The following is a 19,817-nucleotide window of genomic DNA, read 5'->3' as shown; positions in this document are numbered from 1 at the left end:
CCACTTTAACCCACAGCCCAAGCCACACAGTTAGGTGAAATGACATCTCTAATTTGACCATAATATATGGGGCCCTAAATGGACTGGCAAACCAGCCAGTCATGCAAGCTCTGTGACCCTATACTGCAGTGGTTTCCAATCTGGTCCTAGGGGACCCACAGCTGGTCCATGTTTTTGCTCCCCCCCAGCTCCCTGCCAGACAGTTCACATTTTTGCTCCCTTCCAGCTCCAGGTGGGAGCAAAAATGTATACTGTCTGTGGGTCCCTGAGGACTGGATTGGAAACACTGCTATACTGACTGCAAGACCCTATACTGACTGACCCAATAGATTTGCAAGGCAGATGAATGGATTTGTGCAGTCACAGACCCATTTGTACAGGATACTACCCAGTTGCCTTCTTTGAATGACTGGGGGCATAATTAGTGTGTTCCCTCTACTGCAGTTTTGAGATTTTTCCATTTTTCAATCTGGGAAAATCTGTGTTTTTGATGTAACTATATGAAATCACGTAAAATTGCACTTCTTGGCACTTTTTAATGGATTTTCTTTTGAAAATCACATGAAATTGGATTATGTAACTTTGTTGTCATGATACCATAAGTACTTATTACAAATAAGAGACCCAGGAGATGTGCTGACCTCTCTTGTTTGGTGACCTTGATGTCATCTACCACACTTAAGCCAAGAATAAGGGGATGATTATTAACCACTAACCTCTCCTTTTACATGAAACACAAATTAATTTAAAATTTACAGCATGATTTTTTTTTTTTGTCAGGTGGTTTGCTTTCCCTGATGGACAGTAATAGGCGACACCTATTTCACGTTAAATATCTTATTATTGAAATCGAGATTTGAAGAATGTCTTCCGTGTAGCAGCGTGGTGTGGGCCTAACATTTTCAAAATACAATGGCACCTCTAAAGTCCTTTCTCCTTTAATTAATGCAAACAGCATGTACTCACCATTACAAACTAATGACAAGCAGTTATGACGTGTCACAACTGTGCAAAGTATTTTATAGTGACAGTATGTAAAACGACCATTTTACAGTAGCTGGTGATTTTCAGAAGTCCAATGGCAGGCGAAACTAAGATTCAAATAATTTGGTATTCATTCGTTTCTAAATAAATTTCATTCTGGAAAACTGTATCTCAAGGTGTACATATAAATTGTTATGGTCCTATAATGGTGAATTTAAGATGGTTGTATTTCAGTTTAACTATCTGCTGAAATTTCAAACAGGGGATTCAGGTGTATGTGTTTCAATGAGTCGCAGCTTCTGACGCATAGTAAGATATCGTGTTTTAATGCACGTATTGTTATAAATACCGTGCAATATATTAGAATATTTCGTATATATTTGTGTGTAACTTGTACCTTTGGTGCGTAATAGTTCAGTTGGGCAATGTAAGAACGTAAATAACTGACTGCACTAGCACCAGGTTAGGTGAACAAATAGGGAAGAAAAAAAAATATGCGACTGCTTTAAACAGCTGTCATGGGGGGCTTGCTTTTTAATTGCCGCAGTGGGAGCTGTCAGCTAGCCCCACCCATGCTGGGCACATTTGGGCCGATATTATTAGGAACTTCCACATCAGGGCTGTGTGCCACAGTGGAGAGACATCGCCCTACACAGTCTGTATACCGAATGCTACCACGATTTAAAGGGCCACCATCACTGCTTGCTCGCCTTTAAAATCAAAAGTCAAAAAATGCAACGGCTATTACATTCAATATTCACATCGCTAAAATATGTAACATTGTTTAAATCCATCTAGCAGAGTTTAAAAAAAAAAAAAAAACGTGTAGTAATATTCCAGCGGGAATATTTAAAATCTTCTGCATCAGAGGCTCCTCTTTTTACAGTGTTCACTGTAAATTCCTCGTGCCTGGTCCATAATATCAACTGGATTGCTTCATATGTGCTTCATATGAAGAAATGGTATAATTATTTTGTGCAGCCAGATACAAAAAGTCCATCAGCCACATCAATGCAACACATTCTATTGAAGTCTAATGCCTTTACATACATCCGTCCAATTCACTGTGGCTTTTTTGGCCAGAAAACAGATGCTAACTATATGGGTCATATAAAAACATGTTGTGACATTGAGTTCAGTGTACTGAGTTAAAGGCAAAGGCAACTCCAAAGATAATCAAAATGGGGGGGGGGGGGGGAGAATGCACATCTATTCTGCCTGCACATTTTGTTTATCTTTTTTGGAATTCAGTCTCAAGCCAGTATAGTCAAATACAGACAAAAATCTATGCTGTTACACTAAAGCACTGGTTCTTAATCGTTGTTCTGCTGGAAGTCCAAGATTTTTGTAAGTCAGAGGTGACAACTCCAAAAGAAAAGTAACTGGATCAGCGTGTCCATTCTCAGGATGATAGGATGAAGAAATTACACAATGACTGCATGATTTTGCAACCTTCAAAGTGAGCAATGAGGGTAAAAGTCATTTGGGAGTAAATTGTCTGTAAAAATTCTGCCCATACAAGGGGAAATTGTCACCTTGGAATGAGCAAACCGAATATTACATCCTTAAATGAAAGAAAAAAAATCCAACTCACAACAAGCTCAAGGAACATAAAATGATCGTCTATTTATTCACTCTGTAAAACTGTTTTTGTGTGCATGAATGTATTATGCAGATATGTAAATTATTACCAGAGCTATGGTAAAATAAATAATCTGACTTGGTAAAAACAAATGTTTGTATTCACGGATGATGTAACACTACAGCCACATGTGGCATACTTACGGAAAGTTGATTCAAGACCAACAATATAAAAAGTATTTATAGATTACCGTAGTATCCGTCATGAAAGTCAATTCTAAAAAAGAAGCAGACCTTTGTACACCCAGCTATATATTAGGTATATATGGGGCATTTTACAATAGAGTATCAATTTCTAAGTGCAGGAATCATTTTATGTGTATGCTTAATGAGCATGACAGTTTATCATATAACTGCAAACTTGTTACCATACCTCTCATGTTTTTTAAAGGTGCGTCAACTTACCTAGAGATGTCTTAGCTATTTATTGCTTTATGAACCAGCTCTCAAATTTTTGTAACTCTTCACGGAAACACTTGCCTGACAAGCGATATATGGAAGCATGTATATGTACAAAAAGGCAACACATTCTGACACAGAACATCTTGAGGTGGTTTGGCAGTAATGCGACATGATCACCTCAAACCTGAGAACGTCCATTCATTCTGTTATTTACAATAACCTCTCGTACAATTATTACAGTACAGATACAGTGAATCACAGAAAATAGAGACTGTAAAGCAAGATGAATCCAGGATGGGAAGCCATTCAAGATCACTCAAGCATACACACATTGATAAAAGAGAGGGAATCCTGAGCACTTTAGGTAAAGTACATGAAAGATAAATGACAGAGAAATGAAAACTGGCATGAACACGAGAGATGATGCTAACTCTGCATAGACGGAAACACGCAACGCTTTATTTAAAAACAACAGTACCCTTTGAAAAATGCCGGGAACATTACTGTGCTCTATATGACATGAGCCCTATTATAAAGCACAGTTTCTAATTGTAACATCTGGTTAATATTTCCTCTTTTGTTTTGTTCTGGTATTTTTCCCCTTTGTGGAATATAATTAAAAAAGACTGTTTCGTAACTGTTGATTTGTCCAAGACAAGCAGTATAAAAGATGAACAAATAAATGATAATGTTGAAAATATTAAAGGACACGACAATATACTGTAAGTCTGAAGTGCTGCAATCCAGAAGGCTCCACAAAAGCAGGACCAAGACTTTACAGATGCCACTCCCTACTGTATGTCCTCCAAGCTTAACACATCGGCCCTAACAGTCCCACCTACACTAATTCATCAAGCATCCTCACCAGGACGCATCTGCCTTAATCTGTGTACTTCCTGAACTACATAACACAGGTCACAAAAGTGTCTCCCCCTCCCCCCAAGGTAGACAGCCAAAGAAAACAGGAGCATTGCATGATCAGAAATTCAGGTATGTTTTGGGGAACAATGAAACAATGGCAGAAATGTACTTGTATGCGTCGAGCAGCATTATGGTATTGAGTACCAGATTAATTCACTGAAACAGGATAATATAGGAGACAAGACTATTCAAGTTTTGTTCATCTTTATTTGATCCCTCAATTATTACAGAAAAAAAGACAGTTAAATTCTCATAAATGAATTAATTTCCTTTTTATATAAGGCTTGTTGATTGCACAGTTTCTCTAAAGCAATTAACATTTGCACTATTTTTTCACTGTATTTTTATAGAAATGTTATATTTCAATGTTTTTTGCATTATCCCACAACTCATTGTACATCCTTAATTGTATTTAATACATATCTCTACTAAAGTTTAAAAAAAGAAAAAAAAAAAAAAAAAGCTTTTTATTATTTTGTATTAATTTTTTGTATTAAAATTTTGGCACGATACCTTATGTGCCACACTTCCCCAATATGCAAATTATATTGTGGCCACTGCGGGCTGCCCACTGGGCGGCAGCAGTTCAGGCTCCAGTGCGGCACCCCGGGCCAATCGGGTCAGAGGTACGGGGTGTGTATTGTGGGGACCAGGGGAAGCGCCCAAAGCAGCCATGTGCGCCGATACCATGGCTGATAGGCAGAACCACTATAAGCACATATAATTAATGCAAAACATGCAAGGGAACAGTGGACATTCACAAGACCCATTCTTTGTCTTTAGACAATCATCACTGGATAATTAAATAGCAATCACATGTTTTACACATCACAAACACTGAGAAAACCGTAGCACATGCATTATACACAAGGAATATCAAAATAAGCGATTTTACCGAGGAGATTTTGGCAAATTTGTATATGAGAGTACGTATACTACACATTGTACAATATGTACAAAGACGTGCAAATGGGGATATGCCACATAATAATATTATTATTAATAATAATAATAATAATAATAATAATAATAATAATAATAATGCAGGTGGGAAATAACTTGCCATTGACCTTCGGGAAATCTAAGCTTTCCAAAAAAAAAAATGACACGACATTGCTGCAATGGATTCTTTTGCATCTCAGTTTAAATATTTAGCTCAATTTATGCATGACATGTGCATAATAGATAAACAATTTTATGTTGCAGAGACACAACAAGAAACATTTTTAAATGCAAAACAGAAAGGAGTTCAAGTCCAAGTCCGTCAGATGTCTTAAACACGCGGCCAGGAATAAAGCTAGAAAAACCGTAATCAGCATAATGGCAGAAGATTCTGGGATATTGATGACACTGGTTTGTTTCACTATATTGATACTGTAATCAATTAAAAATGTATCCGAATTTTTTATTTTTTTGCTATTAAACCCTAAACTGCTAAAATGTATCACATTTTTCTAATACAATTACGCCCCCCCCCTTCCCACCCCAGGCCATAACACATTCCAGGACAACATTTTAATACAGACGACATGCTGCATTACCACATGACTATGCACATCACAACGACAAAATGCAATCTATTTATCTTTGTTTATCCATTTTTGTACAACATCAAGTTACATTTCTGTGTCTTCTAAACTTGGTCGTGAGCACTTTCGTGTTCCAGTCTGTACACTTTATGTTCCTTACTGCTGCATGCATATTAATTTCCAACTGGGATCAATAAAGTATATCCAACTAAAAAAATATAAAAAATTTTTTTTAAAAAATCAATAAACAAAAATTTTCCTCAGTAAAATTATAGGTTGCATTCTGACATCTAATAGTTTCTACTCCTTTTGTTTAATATAAAAAAAACTTTTAAAATTAAGATTGCGGTAAACTACTTGCTAAGCAACCTGTAATAAATTATATTGTTAAATATTATTGAAATGTTACAGATTATTATTTGCTTAAAACAGCTTGGTACACTGCAATGTTTTTTAATTTGGCTTGTATTACTTTAAATTAGAGTCTTAATATGGAAAATAGGCCCAATGTCTGTAAAGAATTAAACAAGAAAAAATAAAAACTTAGCTCCTAAACTCTGCTCTCAAGTACTTCTGTTACGGGGCAAGCCTAAATGAGCAATGCTGTTTAAATGATTCATTATCATATTTCCAAATTCATCATATAGAAAACTGACTCTGGGGGGAAAAAAAAAAAATCCCAACGTTTTTTTGCAAAATACCATAAATAATATAAAGATTTTAACATGACATTCTGTTTGGCAGTATTAATGTAATATTCATTAATAGGTTATTAATAATAGTTATACAGTGTAAATGAGGAAACGTTGGGTAACAAATAGTTAACCTTGGGATTAATGCTAGGCTATGAAAAGGTGCCTTTTATCTACGTCTAAAGTAGCCATTTGGCGTTCCTGCCATAATACCGAGTTTAATTATTTCTTGTGTTCGGTCTTTGTTCTTATTTTTCTTTCTTCTGTTATGCCATATTCTAAAATACGGTTTATATATGCAATTAGTAATGCTGAAATGACAGCACATATTTCAGGGAAGAAACGATCCAGCATTAGTCGTCTGTTGCTCAAGTTTTTAAATTTGAAATGTTACATTCAAGTTTCAAAGGCTTAATTCATAATACCCTATTTTAATATAACACTGGCAAAACATTTCTTTACTGTGGAAGATAAACACGCACAAAGACGGTCTCAGTGGCTTTCTTACTTGTTTGTGATTGTTCATTCTATCTCCTCCCAAACAGGCTAAATAAAATACCCAGTTGGTAATTAAATTAAGGTCAGCCATTAGGGGTGTGTATTTAACTGGCACAATTAATGCAAAACCGTTCTCTGTATGTTTTAAAAATGAATGGAAAAATGGCTCAACACAATATTACGTGCTTGATAAGAACAATATAGATCGGACAACGTCGAAGTTTACGATATATATAAAGGGCTTTTAAAACTCCACACTTTTCGGTCATTACAACTTCACATGACAAATTATATGTAGTGATGTCGTTGATTTATCATTCAAGCATGTACAAGTTTGCAATTTTAAAATACAGAAAGAGGGGGGAAAAAAGTTCATAACGCGGTTTATAGTTTTAAAAGCAATGATGTATACGGTAAAGCGCATTTAGCGGCGTAAGTCAGTATCCCCTTAAAATTTAATGCAACTAATGTAATGGGCAGCGAAAAACTGGGTCCAGGTCCTAAATAAAACGTGTTTTCAGCAGTGCTTCAGTGATAATAATTAAACTTTTAAAAACACATCGGTTCCTATTTTACCCATATTATTGGACGTACCCATAGGTCTGCATTCCGCGTTAAGGCATTTCTTACCGTTTATACCAGGGGCAGGAGACAAGAATAATATAAATGCATATTTCTGAACAGAGCTTTTTTTGTAGATATACAGGCCCTATATATATTTTTTTGCAATCAGTTCCACGCTGTAAAACGTTTTAAAACAACACACCTTCATACTTTCATATGAAATAGTTTTACAGGCCTATATATGTTTCTTCTGTTATAGGTATATAACTTGACGCGTATGTCACGTAACCTCCCTTCAAGTTCATGGACTAGACTATGGTAAACTTAATAAGTCTCAATATTCCCCTCTATATATATACATATATATAAAAAATAAACATTGGACACACAACAAAAAGGACTACCGACAATAGCAGTAAAGAAAGTAACGTACGTAGGCCTATAGGCCTACAAAGTTAAATTTGACACTGTACTTACAAAGTGATTGATTTGAGTAGATGAAGCATAATGTATGGTTAAATTAACGAGAAAGCAATGTCATCACAGGAGCTCACTTTACTTGTAACGTTTAAGATAAGCAGCTATCGACAATGCCAGAAAAGCCGATATCTCCAAACCAGCCGAATTATTCACTATACATGACTACATTTAAAATATGTCTATGTTTTGTCGATCTGAGTTCATGAGTTTGGAATAGGTTAAATTGTGTGAGAGCTGCAAATGAACGAAGCTGAGCAAGAATGCGTGACCTGCCAGAAACTTATTAAATTCCTTTAACACTGTTCCAAGGTGAAACGCACGTATTTTTCCACATCATCTATAACGTATAGTGAAAATTAAGCTCAAAAGGGTTAATAACGATTTGCATTCCTGCATTCACAAGTAATGTATTGCATTTCGTACCAAAGAATAACTGTCCGAAAAGGAAAAAGCGGTAGGTCCAAACGCTATATTCCTTTAATAACCGGTATTAATGTATGACAAAGAATAAAAGTGTACTGCACACGTTGTATAATATTTTTATTTTCGGTTTATGACCTTTTTGTATATATCACTTTTTCAGATCGCCATCGCCTCATATGTTAGACTGATCTCCACCAATACAAAAAGGCAGCAGCATCTTTTGGGCTGAACTACGTCGCAGGCCAGAATGACATTAAACACCAGGGTGATCGCCGCACGGTGTCTGACTCTCTGCCATATTTCGCCCTCAAAATCCAAACGCTTAGGCTTCGTGATTTTCCTTCACATCGCCAATTCATCCGTATCACTCGGAAAAATACGTGACCTTCAGTGGTGGATTAAACTACCTATGATACAACCAACTCTTCTAATTTGTATTGCCAGGGCTGGAATTTCGCAACTTGGTCAACTTTATAGTAAAAAGGGGATTTGTTTATTAAAACACGGCACCGAAAAACCAACCCGTACTGCGGCCATAAAATTTTAAGACATTTTAAAAAGAGACCTGTAGACTTGGATGTTTATAAAATATGTAGAGATCTCCAGTTTCACCACATACACCGCGTTTGTTTAGTAGTGCCGCCCGTTTCGTTACAAGTTTGCGCGGAACCAACAATTTTTATTATTATTTTAGGGAAAAAGTTTCCATTTGATATAACCAGTTTTTCGGTCGCTGCGTTTGTATCCTTATGTAATGTAAGGAAGTTTTAGCAATTGTTTTACAACGCTGACAATGTGTACAACGATTTTTTTACAACTGGGACAAAAAGTGGTTGCACATGGGTAGGTAAAGTAATTAAATTAGTCCCGATATGTTCAACAATTGTTGCATATGAAGATAATCATTGTGTGTATTAAATCATCTTGGTTCACCTCAGTAAACCGCCGACTGGGGCGGCTGTTGGGGGTGGGGTGGGTGGTATAATCTTGATTTCAGACAGTCTCAGACTTCCTATAGGCAACTTAAATCGCACTTTTCATACTGTCAATTGAGTAAAGCATCCATTGTCTTTTCTTCTAGCCACACATGAAAGCGTTAAAATGACAATTGTTGGTCCACTTACAATACATAGGTAATGTTTAATTCTAATGACGTATAAAAATGTTTGCCAAATTAACCACATGACTACCTGTCGCATTCAACAACTGGTGCCTAAGAGACTGCTATAATTATAATCGATATTTAACGTATTATACTACCAAGTAATTATAAATCATGTCAAAACTATGCAGGATGCAACAAACAATAAGCTATATCATAAAGTAAAATATGACTTGTTAAATCTAAGAGCGTTGTTATTATTAAATTCTATTTGTTTTAGTTTGCTGACCGAAAAACTTTCATAAACCATTTCTATAGAATAACAGACATTTCTGTTCTTATAAATAGCGTAGACAGTATCAACACCCGCCCCCTCCCATTGCTTTTCTGATATCTTACCTTTTACTCTAAACTTGTTTTCGTGCTGTTGTTGCGATTGCCCGTCACTCCTTCCCCGTTTTTCACCAGGCAAGAGTATGAGTTTTTTAATATATTTTTTTACTTTGTTTCATTTCTCACTTCCATCTTCTTTCATCTCATCAATAAACACACGCTGCAGCCTACCTAGGCAAAAGACCTCAACCAGTACCTCCAGTTCCCGCCCGTTTTTCACTATTCGTCGAATATTTCGGATAGTCACGCCTTTTCATTGACGATTGGAACAGAAAATACTCTCTCCAAGCGCGTAGGTTGGGGAATAAATCGTTTAACATTACAATGACCCAATCATTACATTGCACACCCACATTTCACAGCACTGAGGAGCACTGAAAGTGACTCCATTACGGCTCTGATACAGAAATAGAATTTGTAGCAAATAAAGTGAAGCAATTTGATCCAACATGGAGAGAGAAGGTATACAGTTTCTGAATTAAATCTACGGTGGAAGACTCACGCATTTAAGCTAGAGGATTTGCTGGCTTGCGATGGCATTGTTGTAATCGATTTTCAGCGATTCTGTGCGGTGTCCGGCGCTGTGGCACAAACAGTCACATCCATATAGTCATGCACAACAGCATATGTACATGCTACGTGTCTTAAACACTTCGCACATGACATATATACATATTTCTGCATATATGTCTATATGCTTGTATTCACATCTTACAGTATATGTACGTCATTTATACACAACTGAAATAATACGTATTCAGTATGGTTTATGTGAATATATATATACCAAATGTATTATATGCGCACTATATATAGTATTAGGGTCCACAACATTAAATTATGTTGACGAAAACTCCCGAAAGTCTTTATGTCCCGTCTTCTTTTAGAAAGGCAATTCATTGACAATTAAATGTGTCTATCATTTACTCATGCCAGACATTGGGTGGAAATGTTGTCAGTTAACCAACCAGAATTATTTTCCGGCTCATATTGGAGGAGGTGGCTGCCTATCATTTTAATACCATCAAGCTAGATTGCCTCGGAGCATTTTACTTTCTACGCATTTCTATTTTCTCATTTATTTATTTTTTAAGACAACGACCCGAGCTGACCTCAGGCCAACTTAAATAAATACTGACAGTTTATCTAACCAATCAGGTTGGGAAAGGTGATAGCGAACGGTTATATTGTCCAATATCTTTATAGAAGACCGTGACTGACACTGAATGAGAGCAACTGAGGATACGGTTTTGTGTTGCCCCTGCACCTCCTCTCCACTATCATCATCACCATTACCTCTGTCTAGACAGTGACAGGTGTGTGTGCCCGTCTGAAGTCTAGACTGCAGGAGTCAGACTTAAAGCTGTACCTAATGTTATTTCTAGACATATTTGTTCTCAGTGTGAACATCGCACATTAAAAAAAAATGTGTTTTATCATTAGATCCACGTTTCTTAGACTCTTGGTATGCACGCTGTAACGATATTAATATGGTGGACTAAATGCATTTTCTTATTGTTTATTTTTAATTCTGTAACAGTGGAAATGAACTGACACAATTCAATAATAAAAACAAGCAATGGCCGTATAGTTTTGTCGAGCTTAATTTGCACGGTAAATTCTGCCCGCATAATATAAAATGCTGAATGTGTTGAGAAGCGGGCAGTTTCGGAGGATCGTTATTGTCTCGGTTCCGTACGGAGCCGAGGGGTGCAGCGCGCGCCCGGGTTCCCCTACGCCGTACGTAGGTTTCGCCCCTGTTGGCGTGTATGGTGGGTGTTTTTATTTGTTTGTTTGCTTGTTGATTATTATTAGTAGTAGTATTTCTCACGAGTACTCCAGTTTCGTTTCACAAATCAAAGGTTTGCCTTTTTTATCTCCAAATTTGTGCGTGTGTGTGCCCTGCAATACTGTACTCCACCTTGCATGTCACATTTCTCAGGATATTGCTCTCGATCACCGTGAACCCTGACTGGAGAAGCAGTTACTGAAAATGGGTGGTCAGACTCATGGAAATATAAAATTATCCGCAAATCAGCTTAATTTAAGACTGCGAACGTAAAGATTGATTCGAGAGAATTAGACAGAACACATAAACGTCGATACTTATACTCATTTACAATCTGAACTCGGATTTGAAAATATATAAAATATTTTAAGATGGAAATGAATACATTCTGAATATGTAGATCTTTACTTTTGATAGTGTCCATTATTATCATGTATGTACCATGTAAATTAGCTAGCAATAATAAGGTATCGCCTAAATGAAAACGCTACATAAACCAGTCAGTCGCGAAAAAGAAGTGATTTTCTATCTGAAAATATCATATTAAATAAGCCTTATGACTTAGTGGTAAATGGAAATTCTTGAGTTGAATAACCACACAATAATATCCTGAAAGTTATTACAATATTAAATTCCAGTTAAACAATGCGTGCTTGTTTCCCCATTTTGATCTCACTGCTTTTACCTACCGTTGGAAACAACTACATATTTTTGTATTGATTATGAACATTTGTAACGAAAGATTTTAATCGGTCTTAACGAACCTCTCAGTCCGCTATATCTTACGTTGGTTGCTGTGGCCAGGGGCGTGGATTTAGGCCTTTTTTGAAGTTATCGTAGCGTATTACATTGTTATTTTACAAAGCAAATTGCATGTTTTTGCGCCCTCTGCTGGCGGATGGTATATTAGCGTGTTGAAATGAGCTCATTCCAGATTCGAGACAGCATTAAACAGAATGAAAAATAGTTTTAAAACTTTACATTTTTTTCTCAGATCATGTTTTCCAATCCGGCTTATGTACCATCAAGTACAGTTTTGATTTGATTTGATTGCATTCTTCTTCATTTGTCTTATTTAACTATGTTAATATTGCTGGTTACAGCAGTACATTGAAAAAGGCTATGAAATATATGTTTTTTAACTAATATTATTTATCATCAATTGAATATTACAGAACATAGAATGTAGATGTAATCTTTTAGTAGTCCTTATTACACTTTCAATAAAAAAACACAGTTTGCAAAATAATCCAAGCTCTCAGTTCATAATCAAACAAACAAGACTTCCCCCGTCATACACTAAAACTGAATGTGTGTTTTTCGAAGTCCTGAATGCATAAAACTTCTGGTTCATGTACACAAAATGTCGTTAAAATGCAGGGTGTAAGTGAGAACCAGTATGTAACAGCCCAGCGCCTCCGGGGTTTGGGTTCGACTGGAGGTTCGCCTGCATTCTCGATGTCCGTGTGGGTTTTTACTAGGTACTTGGCAGTCCAAAGTCCATGGACTAATGCCTCTAAGATGTCCTTTGTGTGTAGTTTTTGAAGGACTAGCATCAAATCCAGGGTGTGTTCTGAGCATCTTGGCTCGGCTTCCTGGCCTGAAGTCTGTGGAAAATGTATTGCTGTTATTGTTTTACTTGTTTTTGTTGCACTAGAAAAGTTTGTCATCTCTGAAGTTTTGTGTGTCAGTCTTATCCTTAGACGACATCTTATCATATAAACATGTATGGGCAATTGCGGCGTGCATATAAAAGTTCTGCATAAGTAACACATGGTTTATTATGTACTTGGATATTGTTTCCAGTCTTAAACCATATTGTAGTTTCTAGTTTGTTTCCAGTCTAGTTTTGTTGCAATGTTTGTAGTCTGTAGATGTTTGTTTGTGTTTCTGGTGAATCATCATGTGTTTTTGCCAGTGTTGCTTGCAAGCACACTACTCCAACACAGTAATTTCTAGGATAAACAATTTTTGTTTGATTGATTGAACAATATGATACATTTTTTAGGTTTACACCACATATGTTATTTGTTATTTGATTTGGAAGACACAGTTAATCCAGTTCATGCCTATACTTTTCCGGATACTAAAAACATAGCATCTTCACAAGTCTCTTTGTCAGGGTATAAACTCAACAAGGTAACCAAAGAGTTACACCGGGGTACTGGCCCATGCTGATTCCATTGTTTCTCATAGTTATATGGAGTTGGCAGGTAGTTGATTTCTACTTTGAAAGGCTCATTCTAGCTCATCACACAGATATTCAGTTGTGTTGAGATCTAGGGACTGGACTAGGCAGTCACATCCAGAAAGTGCTGTTGCATATGTGGGTTTTTACTCTAACTACCTAAATAGATTACTAATTGGAGGACTGATTGGCTGAAGAGTCCTCACACCTGGGTTTGAGCAACTGACCTAAAGATTATCCCAAAAACCTTCATACACGCTGGCACTTTGCAGATAAGATTGCCCACTCCTGCATCAAACTGAAAATGGATTTTGTCGGCTCATTCGCCATTTACAAGAGGTAAAAAGTACCAGTTCACATATTGATCCTTCATTTTCCTCATCCTTCCACCCCCTCTTCCTGTCACATGGTGTAACGCAGTCCTGTCATTTGTTGATACAGCTTATGGAGAAAAAGGGAGCGCTTGGTTTGATGCAACTGATCTTCCTGCTGATGCAAACACGGCAGAATGGGTGTCATCTAAGAATGAGACCATATAGGGGTATGAATCGAGATCGCGATGTAAAAATTAATCATGCTACCCTAGAATGAGATTGCATAGGGGTATGAATCGGGATCGTGGTTTAATAATGATTAATCGTGCTGCCCTAGAATGTGTTCATATATGGGTATGAATCAAGAACCAGCAAACAAAGGGACCACGAGGGGCTAAAAGAAGTAGGCAAGAGCAAAACCTAAACTATAATTATCCACAAAGTAAACTACAACTAAGAAGACATGTGGGGAGCAAGAAGGGAGTAATGCACCAAAAACACAGGAACTAACACAGAGTAACAACCACAATGACTGATTGAGGACACAAGGCAAGGATAAGAAGGGGTACAGTAGGTGTGGGCTATTACAGACAAGAGACTAGGGGCAACAAGGAGTAGGTGAGGCCAGTTAACTGATACAGAACGTTCAAACACCAAGTGAAACCTAAACAAGGAACTGTAACAGAAATACACCAAGAAAACACAAAATAACATAAATGTTAAATTAATCCATAGTGAAACAGAAATCAGGATGAATGGCTGACTGCTTAGTCCGTTAAACCACACAGTGACCAAGGGAACAGGGAAACACTGGGAGTAAAGGACACAAGATGGGCAGCAACACCTGCTGGCCAAACGGGGAACAGACATACCGAAGGGGCAGGACAGGGACTGATCCTGGTGCGCAATAGAGGGCCTGGTCAACAGGAAAGGAGAGCGGGCCTGCAGGGAGGAGGTTCAACACCTGGCTGCATGGTGTGCTGAGAATAACATGGCCCTTAACATCAGGAAGACTAAGGAGCTCATTGTGGACTTCAGGAAAGCGAGAGGCTGCAGACACACCCTCAATCATATCAACGGGACTGAGGTGGAGCATCTTCAGCTTCCAGCTTCTGGAATTATACATCTCTGAAGACTTCTCTGGGTCTATTAACTCCTCCACCCCGGTCAGGAAGGCCCAGCAGCATGTTTACTTCCTGGGGAGACTGAGGAAATCCTGTCATCTCAGATCCTGACCGACTTTTACCCATGTTCCCTGGAGAGCATCTTGAGCTGTATCACAGGGTGTATAAAAGTCACTCCATCTCCAACTGGAAGACCCTGCAGGTGGTGAAAATGGCCCAGTATGTCGTCGGCACCCAGCTCCCGTAGATCAAGGGCCTCCAGCGTAAGCAATGCCTGAAAAGGGCGGTGCAACATCACTGGAGACCCCCAAAACATACACATACATGCATATGCATACATACATACGTGTGTGTGTGTGTGTGGATTAGGTTTATATTACATTGTGGGGACCAAATGTGATAAACACCTGCTATTTTGACGCTGTGGGGACCATTTTTCAGATCCATGACTGCTATCAAAAAACTATAAATGCCAAAAGTCTCATGTTTTGTTCGGTTACTTATGGTTAAGGTTAGGGCTGGGGGGGTTAGGGTCATCATGTTGGGATTAGAGTTTTCCCCCATAGGAATGAATGGAGAGTCCCCACAAAGATATAATTACAAACCTGTCTGTGTGTCTGTGTGTATATATATACACATATATAGAGGGACACTCGCATAGCAGCTGACTGTGGCAGACAGACAGCCATGTCCGGAGGTGGGTCTGGACCATGTATTGGCCTGGGGGGTCAACCAGGATCCCGCGGTGTTTCGTCATCTGGTGGGAGTGACAACGACATCATGTATAGGTGTATATTTTCCATTTACCTATTTATCACATGTATATATCGTATAACTGTTTTTAGCATTTTTGCACTGTTTTGCACTTTCAAATTAAATGACAAATTGCATTTTGTTGTCTTGTACTTTGTTTAATGACAAGGTTGAATCCAACTGAATCTAGTCTAACCAAATCTAATCTAAAAATGATTCATCGTGCATCCCAAATTTACAGATGAATGTACTACTGCTATAAGTATACCTGTTACTATGGCAACACCACCCCCAGCTTGCAGCGTCGACATATACCATGATGGTTACTTGCACTAATGTATTTTTTCCATACCCGATTCCTCCCTTTTTATATATATGCAGCAACAGGATCTAGGATTCTTCAAACTACACAGTGTCTTTCCAGTCCTCCAATCCAATCCTTTCATTCCCAACCCCACTGCAAATGCAGTTTTTTGTTTTTTTTGCTGACAAACAATGGAACTCTATAAAGACATTGCCTGTCATACCACATTTGTGTTAAGGCGTGTCGCATTGCGTATTTTTTTCTCGGTTTTTTCCAGCACCACCGTTACACAGGAATGTCAGCTGACTAACTGCAGACCATCTGCTGATCTGCACAATTAGTAGTAGCAGACTCCTACCACCTGCCTCACCAATGAGCCGCCTTATACCATTGGTCTGCCATTGGCCAGACGTATTTTCGGTGGTTGGGTTCCAGATACCCATAGCACACTACTGAGGTTGGAAAAACTCAGCAACATTGTAGTTCCTTTCAAAAGTACTTTTAAAACTATTTCTTTCCGGCACATTCTCCCTCCCAAACACAATCCATGTCTCAATTGCTTCAGGCCTTAAAATTCCTTTTTAAACCTGTTTCCTCCCCTTCATCAGCAATTCCAGAGAACTGAACAAGTTTCTTGTCTTTTCTGTACACTCGGGGTGTATTTAATGATCACATACAGCTTTTAATTGCAATTCTTTTCATAGCTTCAGTACAAAATTCAAAATAATTCAGCAACGATTCATTGCACCCCAATAACTGTACCTGTAATGCTGTTCTCCTGATTTATTCGCTGGCACCCCTCCTAGGAAGAGCCTGGGACCCATGACCTTGTGAAGATCTACCTACCAGAGGCCAAAGGGGAGGAACAATCCATCTGTCATCTTCTCCAGCTTGGATGGTTTTTGTTGAGAAAGGTGAAATGGGACGGGGGACTATGGTCCTTCATAAATGACCTGGGACTCGTGCATTTATCCGTTTTAGCGTTTCCTTCAGATGCTGTTGATCTTCTGCCTTTTTTTCTCTCCTTTACTGATGCAGCAGTTGCCGGCCTGTTATGTGCTTCCCCCTTTACTCCTATCTTTCTTAGCTTATTTCTCTCACTTTCTCCTCCTTTTCTTTTTTTTCCTTCATCTGTCCCTCCTCTTCACTCAGCTCAGCCACTGCAATATTTAACATGTGCTATAAATAAATAAATGAATAAATCAAATAAGATAAGAAATTGATCGACATGAGCGGCCTATACAGAGTTTACAGAGCCCCTCTTGGTAAAGCCAACATGTTTGGCACAGCAGCGCATTCAGACCATGATTCTGTTTGCTAAAGCTGCTGGACAAAAAAATATATATGTTAAAAAAATAAATAAATGACCTGGGACTCAATGCTTTCACAGTTAAGTACACTTAAGTCTCCTGCAATCATATAGGACACAAACAGAAAACGAGAAATATTTGGACCATCCTAATATTTCATGGTTTGACGAAGAGCACATCCTGCGTCGGGTCTTACGCCTGGAGAAGAGCTTATAGGTAAAATTAGAGAAGTGCCAGACAGACCCATTAAATGGTCAGCCTGTACTAGATCAGCCTTTTACCAGAGCCATGGAGTTTGAACGTTCTTGAACTTTTATTAATGACGTTTGTAGTTTCAGCTTTGACCTATCACTGCTGACAGGTGTCTTGAAAAGCGAAAGGACTCTGAAGGTGCAAAGGGCCTTTGACGAGTTGAAAACTATATTTACATTAGACCTGATTTTCATACATTCCAATCACACTCAACTCTTTCTTGGAGATAAGACATTTCCGAAATAGCTATAGGGACAGTACTGTCTCTATATCTGGCCAATATGAATTTCAACTTGTTACTGAACAATAGATGCACTGATTAGTGGAGCCCTCTGTCCTGTTGTACTATATACCTCAGAATATTTAGATAAATATATGTATATAGGTATAGTGTAAATTATTACCCCTCCCACCCTCATTGTGATCTGTCTTGTGTGCTGTTGTGTTTTATGTTGCACATATGGTCATGGAGAATGATATTTTATCTCACTCTATAGTTATTGTGTATTGTTGGGATGACAATAAAGCTCTACTTATACTTGAACTTGTACTTATGCTTACACTTATACTTAAACTTAAACTTATACTTATACTTATCCTTATCTTCAAATGTTTGAACCCAAAACAAACCCATTACATTTTTTGCTAAACCATACGTTCTGATATATATGGGAACTGTTTTTTTTTTGGGGAGGCCCGAAAATGTTTAAGTAAATAATAGAAATATGCTGTAGCTTATTACTGTTACCTTAGAAATGCCACTCGATGAACTGTTGTATAAAAACCATAACATACTCAAAGTGGTGCGGTTGTACTCCAATACATCATGACTGTTCAGTTGCAGACATGAGGCTGCATGTGTATATGTATGTATGTATATATGTATATGTATATATATATATATGCTTTATTGTGACAATCAGCAATTTAAGACTCTCCTGCTTACAGACTCCAATGTGCTGTGGTTCATGCTGTTCGGGAGGGTAAAAATCTCACCAATTTTGCATGATGAACTCTATGGCCATCTTGTATTAAGTAGCCAGGACTGGAAGTGGATGCAAATGGATCATCTAGCTGTCATTTTACTATTCGCCAGCAGCATAGCTAGTCAGCACTCCAGCCAGATACAAAATCCTGTAGTTCAGCCTGTCCAATTTTTGGCTCTTAGCAAACTCTTTTGATAATGCCCATGTTCTTCTCCACCTATTAGATCCATGGTGCATAAAGTGGGGTACTTTGCAATAGACTTTCCTTCCTCTAATGGAATGATATTATTTTTCTTGGTTAAGTTCTCAAAATGCTGAAGGTAAATACATTTCCTTTAAATTAACACACACAGTACCTACACACACGTAATGTAGGCAGGGTAAAATCAGATCCATTCTAAATTCCACATCCTTTATTTCAAAGAAGAATTCCCTTCTTCTGCAGAAGAGCAGACTGTCTACGGGGTACTTTCCCTCTCTATTTCACACATAATTTCACCACAGAATACATAGGTCCATCCTTAAATTCTTGCTTTATCAATTGGGTCCATGTACCATTCCAGGGCTGAAAAATCATTTCAATAAAGGCCCCTACCTGGACAAAATCCAGTCCCAAGAGGGCTAATATAAATTACATTCCACTTCATTTTTTATTAAAAGTGGGGGGAGTCTTAGTGGTTTACCCCACATATAATACAGTTATAAACAATTATACTATTTCTTATTAAAATGTGATTACTGGTAAAACGCAAGTATAAAAATGCCCGGTAACAAGCTGTGACAGGGCGAGTAAACAGATCTTCAGTTACTCTCAGATTCAGTAAAGTAGTCCTATACCTGCCATTCAATACAGTTAATCACCATACACTTACTCACAAAGCACTCATGAATAAAAAACAGACTCATGGAGATAGACGAGATGTGAAATCCTGTCTGCAGCTGCATTTCTCGTCAGACTTATGTCGGCAAAAGCCCGACACACGATTTCTGTAGCTTTGAGAGTCATGTCTTCACAAATTCACCATCAGAGTACTGCTTGCAGGGATTACCTTGCATATTTCATAATCATTTACACAAAGTGATCCCCTCATGCCCAACAGCTCCTTGGCACCAGCAAGTATGTTAATTCCTCAACCGAAAACATGTCCTATTTTACATGATGCAACCT

At 37.9% G+C, this 19,817-nt stretch overlaps 1 protein-coding gene across 3 annotated transcripts in view; it reads right to left on the bottom strand.

Moving 5' to 3' along the window:
* Nucleotides 1–10,064, bottom strand: part of zbtb20 (zinc finger and BTB domain containing 20) — a 66,831-nt gene extending 56,767 nt beyond the window's left edge. For 2 of the 3 annotated variants that reach the window (XM_023800584.2, XM_023800586.2), the window contains exon 1: nucleotides 9,636–10,064. The gene's annotated coding sequence lies outside the window, so the exon portion shown is untranslated. The remainder of the gene's footprint in view (nucleotides 1–9,635) is intronic. The other variant, XM_023800585.2, reaches the window with a different exon arrangement.
* Nucleotides 10,065–19,817: the final 9,753 nt, after the last annotated feature.

This window comes from Paramormyrops kingsleyae, chromosome 18 (assembly GCF_048594095.1).
Source record: "Paramormyrops kingsleyae isolate MSU_618 chromosome 18, PKINGS_0.4, whole genome shotgun sequence".
Lineage (NCBI taxonomy): Eukaryota > Metazoa > Chordata > Actinopteri > Osteoglossiformes > Mormyridae > Paramormyrops > Paramormyrops kingsleyae.
This window is presented reverse-complemented; position numbering and strand designations above follow the sequence as displayed.